The sequence below is a fragment of the Mus caroli genome, chromosome 16, assembly GCF_900094665.2.
Source record: "Mus caroli chromosome 16, CAROLI_EIJ_v1.1, whole genome shotgun sequence".
In the NCBI taxonomy this organism is placed as follows: Eukaryota; Metazoa; Chordata; class Mammalia; order Rodentia; family Muridae; genus Mus; species Mus caroli.
Genome location: NC_034585.1, coordinates 65915089 through 65925401, shown reverse-complemented (window position 1 = coordinate 65925401; position 10313 = coordinate 65915089). Strand labels below are relative to the sequence as shown.

The window sequence follows — 10313 nt, the reverse complement described above, 5'->3', positions numbered from 1 at the left end:
CCTCTCCCTCTCCCTCTCCCTCTCTCTCTCTCTCTCTCTCTGTGTGAATTACAATCAGTTTGACCTCATCTACAGTCACTGCTGTAGCTGTAATAATTTATAAACAATTAGTTTCTGACACTATCCTCATTTTTGTTTTATAGCTGTTGTAGGCTTTGATTCTTTAAGGTCACTGATATCCTTCTTAAAAAACAAACAAACAAAAAAACAAAAATACAATCTCAACTCCACACTAGGACTGCTACCCTTCTTCAACACCACCGATTCTTCATTTTCAGGAGGCCACTATCTGACAAGTAAACTTGACAAGGAATAAACTGACAGGAATAAAACATGAATATGCTTCCACACAGCATTACATTTTAGCTATTAAAAGTTCTGCGTTCCCTTTAATTTTCTGGTTTAAATAGTCACAAAACTAATTAAACACGTACACGTGTAAAGACTAGCAATACCATTAAGTCAAGCCATGCCAATTTATGTGTATGGGCTTTTGGGAGGACTTTATTTTCAACTGCTGTCCTACTGATCATTCTAACAGAAAGGCATCAGGTTTGTGATTATTGCCATGTATCCACTGGAAAACCTTTACTATAAAAGTATATTCCAAATTCCTAAAAAATATCATTTAAAAGAACAGCTAACACTTTGTGCCTTAATTTCCTCCTTAAATGATAATAAGGCCTCTAAGGAAGTGTTCATATTAGCTGATCTTCAGAAAATGTTTAAATGGTACTCTTGCCATAGAGAGTACTCAAAGGTTAAAAATAAAGAGAAGAGGGCTGGAGAGATGGCTCAGCAGTTAAGAGAACTGACTGCTCTTCCAGAGGTCCTGAGTTCAATTCCCAGCAAACCACATGGTGGCTCACGACCATCTGCGGTTCGATGATGCCGCCTTCTGGTGTGTTGAAGACAGCGACAGTTTACTCACATACATTAAAAAATAATAATAATAAATATTTTTTAAAAAAAAATCAAGAGAAGACAAGGAAAGGATTGGAAAAGGAGGGGACTGTTTTACTACGAGCAAATTTGAAACCTTATCATCAAATAAGTTAGGAAGTATATTCTGACTAGCCAACCATTACATATTTGTAACTATGTAAAACTATTGTTTTCCTAACCAGTGTTTACAAAGAGACAACCAAGAAGGGGAAGGAAGCATCAGTGGGCAGTGTCCCTGGTCTCATCTACAAAGGTGACCCTGTTGGGAAAACACATGCTATTTGTTCCCTGGGCTGAACATGATTAGTTTCTTCATCACACAGAGACAAATTAGGAAGGTTGCTGTGGTGCACAACAATCATCCACTAAACAAAGTCCAAGTTAATGATAAAATTGAGTTCTCTTTGTGTTTGATTTTCATCTATCTGCACTCAATTATAAATGAGCTATCAGAGAAAGCTGCCCATTAGTGGTTAATTTGTAATGACTTCTGCTGCCACTGGTGACTCATTGGAGATGAGGCTGAGGGTCTTCAGCTGAAAGTCAAAAGGGAAAAGAGAAAGACAGATGCTGTTCCCCCTGTGAGGCTGACATGGGAGCTCCCACACTCAGAGATCACTTTAAACACAACCAAGCTGAAATAAGATTGGATCTAGACATTGAAAAGAGTCTCGGCCAATGTTTCTCATCTTTTTGCTGTCTTTTACTGTCCCTTACATTGACAGGGGTGTACAAAATACAGTCCAAATTTTTTCATATCAAAATGACTATTCCTCGAGTTTTGAGAAGGTGTTCAATGTGTGCTATGCCTAGAAATAGCATTTAATTACCAATTTGAGGTAAATAGATCATCATCTCCTGACTGGAACCCCTCTCACATTACAAGCATAAACCCCTGAGCATTCCGATCTCTAACAAATCCAGAATAAACGTATTTCAGGAGCTCCTACCTTAAGAGGTATTCAACCACAGAGCCGAAGTACCAGGCCTTCTCCTTTTATGAACAGGTGTCTTGCAACAATATTAAAGCCACCTTCACGTTGACTTGAAATACTAAATATTTAAAACCATTATTGCCAAATTTTTACACATATATTTTTATATAATCTGTTTCTTTTTTTTCTTTTTTTTATATTTATTTTTTACTGGTTATTTTATTTATTTACATCTGAAATGTTATCCCCCTTCCTGGTTTCCTCTCCATAACCACCCATCCCTCCTACTCTCTCCCCATCCTGCCTCTCTAAGGGTACTCCCTCTGCCCCCACTCCTGCCTCAGCTCCATAGCATTCCCCTACATTGGGGCATAGAGTCTCCATAGGACCAAGGGCCTCTTTTCCCATTGATGCCCAACAAGGCCATCCTCTGCTCCATATGCAGTTGGAGCCATGGGTCCCTCCATGTGTACTCTTTGGTTGGTGGTTTAGTCCTGGGAGCTCTGTGGGGTGGGTGTGGTTTGTTGATAATATCTGTTTCTTACCAAAAAAAAAAAAAAGTTGTACAGTAATATTTGAAAACACAATGAGAAACAACAGTTGTTCAGATGATAGTGGAAGTTGAGTACTATGGGTCCTTGGATATTTATTATTTAGTTTCTGGATAAAGAAAGAAAAAGGAAAATAATCCACCAAAAAATATTTCAAATCTTTGAGATTTTAGTCACTTTTCCATTGTTGTGCGACAACAATACGATCACGGTGACCTTTACAAGAGAAGGTTTATTTGGATTTCCAGTTGGAGAAAGGCACACCATGAGGGGAAAGGCATGGCGCCAATCAGCATGCATGCTGCCTGGTGGGAGCGGAAAGCTGAGAGCTCACATCGTAAAGCAAACATGAAAAGCAAGAGTGAACTACAAGTGAGGGAAGGCTTTAAACTCTCAGAGAATGATGAGTGACTTAGTTCCTGCATCAAGCTAAGGCTGGACCTCCCAGACCTTCCCAAATAGTCACCAAATGGGGACCAAGAATTCAAATACCAAGGACTGGGGGCACATTCCCACATCATAGTAAAAATAAAGGCTTTTCCAGAATTAAGAAGACAAACTGAGGCTGAGGATACAGCTCAGTGGTTAAGCTCTTAACCAATGTGCATGACAACTTGCATTCAATCTCAGACATACACACACACACACACACACACATGCGAGCAAGCACACTCGCGCATACACTCATGTATGCACACAATCTACAACAAAATACTCATTACACAAATAAAACCAATGTTTTTTTAAAATAATAAGAACCATAGATAATGGTAAAGATTCATTAAAACAAACTTAAACTAATATTCATTTGAGGATTTTTCTTTCTTTTTCTAACTGGTGTGAACAGGAGTCTTCCAGTACACAGAAATTCTACTTATTATAAAATACTGCTTAGAATGGTGTACTAGTAAATGCATTGTTTCTGGGATATTAACATTTTATAAGAAATGTATACATTCCTTTCACTTTGAATTTGATATGAAAATGCAAAAGCATTTCCCATTGTGAAGGACAGTTATGAATACTGAATACCATATCCATTCATGAACACAGTACACATAGGGTAGATCTTACAAATCAGACATTACCAAGCCTCCAAAACTTCACTGTGTAAAAAAGTGAAGTTTCCTGATCAATTACAGACAGGATTATAGATTGCTCTATGACTAAAGTAGATATTGGTCACAGCATGAGAAGAAGGAGACTCAAGGTTAGAAGGGGAAAAGGGACACTCAGTGACAGGTAACTGGATTTTAAGAATATGGAAAGCATCTCCCAATAAATACTGGTTCTTTCAGGGCTATAAAACAGGGGAAAGCCATTTTGCGTAAAATGTATATTGTCTGGACTGCTCTGAGAGAAGACCAAACTAATCAAAATGAGATTAAAAAACAAGCAAATAAAAAAAAAAAAACCAACAAGTACACAAGTATAGTTCATATAAAGAATGAAGATAAAACTGAAGTGCAAAGCATAAGGCAGAAATGGGAGGCTCTGGACAGAGCCAGGAAGCCTGGTATCCATGATGTAAGTGAAAAGCACACGGGCATGAAGACAGGTAAGTGCTCAATTACACAGTCATACATGGGATTGTGACTATCAAAGAGAAAAGTACAGGGCATAGGGAAACTGAACTGTAAACTTCCTATCAACTAATTCAGAAGTCTCACGCAGAACCTAATGGGTCAGGGAATTTCATCACAAGGAATTCAAACAGGAGAACAACAGGAAGAGAATCCCATGTCTTAGTATGAAGGCCACTCTGAATAGTGTATGAAAATTGGGACAGGAAGTATGAAGTTTTGTAATGATATGGTCATTTTTGGAAAACAATATGAAACTGAAACTGTGTTTAGGGCACAGAGTAATAAATGCTTTGCTTGGGTTTGGTTTTTCTTGTACTGTACTACAAAGTCAAGAGAAAAACTGCCATTGACCCTCCCTTCCTTCCTTGGGTCCAGAACTGACAGTGCGATACTCCCAGTAAAAAAAAAAAAAAAAAAACCAAAAAACAAAACAACAACAACAAAAATAACATAAAATCCAAACCTTGTTAACTACTATATTAGGAAAGAAAAAGCAAAAAAAAAAAAAAAGATTGTTCTTAAGTTATAGGTAAAAACATAAAATACAAAAAGGAACACATCTACTTTCCCACTTATCTTTGCAGTCACAAAGAAAAAACAGATAAAAATATAATATTACTTCATATATTTACAATTTTTTGTGTTTCCTATCAATATGCTAAGGAATTTACATGCACATGCACACACAAACACACACACACAAACACATACACGAAAGAAAAGAGGGAAGAAGAGTCAATTCTTAACAGGGCTTTATTCTCATCTACAGGAAAGAGGCCCTTCTCTGCTCCTTTATTGAGTGCATTAACATTCATTGTATTTGCAAACACAAAGAATCATCATATTTGCCATAAAGGGAAGCATCTAATTCTACCTGTGCACTCTCTCAAAAATTAGATGTTTCAGGGTCTTAAGGTTGATTAAGTTGAACTGGGTAACAAATGAAGTGAATGAGGATTTTCTGTGGGTCACAGAAGAAAAAAGAAATATCACATATAATAATAAGTAAGGCCATTGCATGCGACAGATAATAAGAATAGCCAGAATCTTATGATCAGCGTACACTGCGGGAAAGCAAGGACCTAGTGGAGGCCTCAAATCATTAAGTATTCTCCTGAGCAATGTGCTCTCCACTTCTTGCATCTTAGAGGGGCTATTTTGAAGTTGGAATTAAAAAGGACAAATTCCCCACGGTTTCTTTTCTCGCCCGAGCAAATAAGTAATGGCAAAAATAAAGTAACAGAGAAAGAAAAAAATGTCATAAATTGCAATGAAATTTTATAAAAATAGAAAGCAGTTAAAAGGATAGGAAAGTAAACAAAATGGAAAGAATGGGCTACAGAGATGGCTCAGTGGTTTGCAGCACTTGTTGATCCCACAGGGGACCTGGGTTTGATTCCCAGAAACCACATGAGAGTTCACAACCAAGGAATACTTTGCCATCTTCCGACCTACGTGGATACCAGACATGCATGTGTCTGTTACCTATATACACATGAAGGTAAACATTCATAAACATACGTTTTTAAAAAGTGAGGAAAAGAAAAGGCAAATCCATACTCGGACTTTACAGAGGAAGAAGCCTAGAGTACCAGTTTTCTTTTCTTTTTTTTTTTTTTTTTTTTTTTTTAAGCCTACAGCACCCGGTATTCCCAGGTGGTCTCCCATCCAAGTACTAACCAGGCCCGACCCTGCTTAGCTTCCGAGATCAGACGAGATCGGGCGTGTTCAGGGTGGTATGGCCGTAGACGAGTACCAGTTTTCTAACCACACCAGCACAGGCCCTCTGAAGGACTCAGCATCCAGGAGCCCTTGGGACAAGGAAGAAGATCAGGTTTAAAATAAGAACACACGGCTGCTGGGTGCTGCCTTCCTGTTAGCCAAACAGGTCTCTATAGAGCCCTCTGCATTCCTCCAGTGGAAAATTCCAGTTTATTCTCTGAAAACTCCTCTGAATGAGGAGTCTCTAGACACAGTGAACTCCAGTGAACAGTGAGCTCAGATGATGGTTGGGAATAACCTGGCTGAACGTAGGTAGACCACTCCTCCATATTTCTTGCTCTTACCAATAGACAAGTATACAGCCCTCTCTCTGTTCCAGGCCAGCTCTGCCCACTCTGCCCACTAAGCATAATATGTTACAAATTTCAAATCAAGAAAAAGAAAACATTGCCAGAGGGGAGAAAAAAACACAACAAAACAAAACAAAACCCTTCACTCACTCCCATCAGTTCAAAGCCAGGCTGTTCATTGACTATCTAACCGGGAAACTCACCAGAGAGAAATTAAAGGCCTTTCCAAACTAAATTTAAAATGGAACTCATGTAGTGAGTACAGCCTGCGAAATGACATACAGAGATTAAAAACCAACACAGGAAAATAAGAGAAGCAGTTAATAATATAAACCTAACTTAAAAGTACAAATCAAGAGCAAATCCTTACAGACTTTCAAAGAATACCCAGTAAATCAAAGCAGCTGAAAGACAAGATCGTCTTTCACAGTGTAACAGAAAGTCAAAATGATGCATAGGTTAAGAGAAAAAGACAAAATCTCTGAGATTCGATATACAAATATTAGGTATCCTTAAAAGCACGAGATGGTAGAAAGGGAGGAAAATTGACAATGACAGAGTACATGAAATGTTCTAGAGATGAAGGATCACACGTTAACTGATGAATCTTCTTAGGCGATGACTGACAGGAAATTCTCCTGTGCTACATCCCGAGCACAGACCTCTGCATTGCATCTTTATGCCTGTGCAGCTCATTCTGGTTCTCAGGCATTACTTTTAATCTACTTCATCACATCCCCCAGACTCTCTCCACAAACTATCTATTGCTCCCTTTGGCTGTCAGGAAAGAGTTAATATTCTGTCTTTCAGAATGCTAAAAAATAAATAAATAAATAAATAAATAAATAAATAAATAAATGGAGGTCTGTTTCCTATGATCTATAGAACATGTTACAACATGAAATTTTAGATCCGGGACACGTTTCACATTCTACTTCATTTGGGCCATTCTCTCCACTCTCCATTTCCTCCTAAACTCTTACCCTGATGTGCAGTGCTAGTACATTTCAGAATATGACCCATGCAGTTAGAAAGACTCCAGTGAAGACACAATGAATAATAATGCATTTACTTTGTAATCTTGTAAATTTGCCTTTTAAAAGTACTCACTTCTTTTCTAGTAATACAATGAAGTATGGAAACAGATGACTATAACTTCTAATTTTTTTTTCCAACGGTCTAAATCGCAAAATGCAGCTATTAGGTTTCATGTTCTTTTCCAACAATCAATTATGTAACATCTAACAATGTTTTATAATTGAAAAGCAGGATCATCCTGCTATGCAACAAATTACATCTGTCTAAATTTATAAGGGAAAGAACTCCTAAGATGATATTACTTAGAGATGGGACCCTGGGAATTCATCAAGTCTCTTTGTAGAAACTAAGTATATTATGGGCTCAGTGCCCTTATAAACCTCAGGAGAGTTTACACAGATGAACTCTCTAATACCTCCCTTCTCTCTGCCATGTGAGAAAACAAACAAGCCCCCCCCTTCTGAGATTAGGAAGGGATAGCTTAGAACGTAATCATCATTCCAGAAACTCAAACCAGGAGCAAGTACATCTCCATAACTTGAGCTATCCATTCGATGGCACTCTGTTATGGCAGCTTTTACTAATAAGATGAATAGGCCTTTGTAAATGTTAACGCCCCTGGTGCATATTCTTTTACGGATTGGTAAGGAGTAGTTGGGGGGCATAAATATAAGGGACAGAGAAAATAAGTTAAATCTAAATATCATTGCTAGTCTCTTAGTTTTAATTAGAATAGTAAAAGGGGAAAAGGGAAAGAGGGGAGGGGAGATGAAAGGAGAGGAGGGGAGGGGGAGGAGAAGGGGCAGGAGGAGGAGAAGGGGGAGGGAGAAGAGGAGGAAAGGTGGGAGGTGAGGCAGGAGACAAGGCTAGGGCTAGTATATGGGAAGGAAATCTTCAGTTTTCCCCCAGTGAATCTGTTCAGTTTACCTTTCTGATTTCTTTACCCATGTCTCTGATGCACAGGTCTGGCCTTTGTGAACCCTATATCCTGGGATTCTGATTTCTAAGAGCTTTGGCCATTGTCTGGCTCCAACAAGATACTGGAGATAAAAGGGGAATGAGGGAACAGATCAGTGTCTCCTTGATTCCTCTGGCTCCTTCACGGGAAGGCTGTTACAAACTACCTTTACTTCTCAACTGAAGTCCAGAGTTCCTACCAAGATGGCATCGCCCTCCCACAGGGTTTCCAGTTATTTTTTTTTCTAGTGGCAGAGAGGGGTTACATTCTTGAGACTTCTAACTCAGTCTTGTGAACTCCCTAGTTTGCTCCGTGCATGCTTATGTATGAAAATAGCTTCCTCGACAACAATACCAACTTAAGGTGTACTGTGTCCCCCTTCAGAGCTGGATGAATGTGCACCTTACTCACTCAGCACACTGAGTTACAAAGATTTCTTCCTGCGTGCTCTCATCGACTTTTAAATGCTTGAGCATCACTGACCCCTGTAAGTTTCTGTTGCTGTATACACATCATACAATGAATATATTGTTTATTCATTTTTTAATCCAGTAGCACTTTCTATTTTTAATACATGCATGCTATATGTGAGTGTTGGTGTGTGCGGCTGTGTGTGTGTGTGTGTGTGTTCACTTACACTTCAAGGACAGGTAAGAATAATACATAAACCAAAAAGGATACTTAATAACTATGAAAATTGCTAATTTCTTTTTTTAGATTTAATAACAGTACTATCAGTATACATTTTAAAATAGTGAACAAAATGTTTTAAATAATGTACATTGAAGTATAAAGAAGATGAATAATATGAATGTAATTATCCTTGAGGTAAGTGGTCTTCCTTGTATCTTTAAGGACATGAATGTTTAATTTATTTTATACCATTTTATCTTTAAATAAAAATTTAAAGGTTTTATTTATAACCTGATGTAAGAAGTAAAGTCTTTTTCAATAGTTCAGTTGAAAATTTTAAGTGTTTTTCAGAGAACAAAATTATAATTTCAGCAGTAGAGAATGCTTATTTTGTTAATGGTTACAAGATAATTCATAAGAGACTTTCACAATAAAAAGGTCAATCCCTTTGTGGAGTGAAATAAAATTTCAAGCCCTGCTTAAACCACAGCTCTTAATTACCAAGAGAGAATACCCAGGGATAACATCAGGGTAAGGGGCCAAAAAGTTCCTATCAATTGTCTTTTACAGAGATTTTAATAGCTTCCCCCAAAAGGTCCATCAGTTTTCAAACACGAATAATTAAATGTCACTGTTTAGTATTACAGTAGCAGCTAAGTGTACCCTTATCATTTGAAATGTCTAAACACTAGTAATAATATCTTGTATCAGAGTCTCTTCTTAATTACCCTCACCATAAATCTTAGAGTTTCATCCAGAAGAAAGAAAAGTTTACCTAATATTTATTTAATATCTCCCTGCTGTAAACCAGTTATTGGCTTTATTTTTTAAAAGATTTATTTAGTATGTATAAAGTGTTCTGCCCAAACATATGCCTGCATGCCAGAAGAGGGCACCAGATCTCATTATAAACAGTTATGAGCCACCATGAGGATACTGGGAATTGAACTCAGGACCTCTGAAGAGCAGCCAGCACTCTTAACTTCTGAGCCACCTTTCTGACACTTAGGCAATTATTTTTAAAAACCCAGATGAGAATGTAAAAAGCATTTTTAACCATGAGATATTATCTGTTGAAATAATTTCAAACATTATTTGATTAAGGTAGACCACTTTTGAAACAGAAGCATAATGCAATATGTAGCACAGCACAGGCAGAACTTTATAAAGGTCTTTAATCAGAGTAAAGAGGGAGATACCCAAGGTAGCGTTAACATAAATCATTCATCCCTGGGACAGGCTAAGTAAACCTTACCAAAATACTTAGGAACATCTTTTTAATACTTGCATATAAATGAGGCATCTTAGAGAGGAAATCTAAATCTAAACACAACATGCATACATATTTCATCTCTGCCTTACACACATAGCCTGAAGAGAAGCATTAGAGATTCTTGACAATTTATTTAAGAAACAAAATGTCATGGTATAGAATTTTCCCAGGATGTCATCATGTCAGCTCTCAAAGCACTTCTGATTCTGAAGATTTCAGAGTTGAAATTTGGGATTTCAAAAGCTCACAAACAGATTTGATTATTTTACCACTTACACAGAAGCCACATTTTGAAAATCATTTACTCAACACTTAATTTTAA

At 37.6% G+C, this 10313-nt stretch overlaps 1 protein-coding gene and 1 non-coding gene across 2 annotated transcripts in view; both read right to left on the bottom strand.

Annotated features, from left to right (window-relative positions):
- Positions 1 to 10313, bottom strand: part of Gbe1 (1,4-alpha-glucan branching enzyme 1) — a 232374-nt gene that overhangs the window by 147098 nt on the left and 74963 nt on the right. The window lies entirely within an intron of this gene.
- Positions 5649 to 5767, bottom strand: LOC115029593. The gene has a single exon (XR_003835164.1). It is a non-coding gene; the product is annotated as a 5S ribosomal RNA (ribosomal RNA).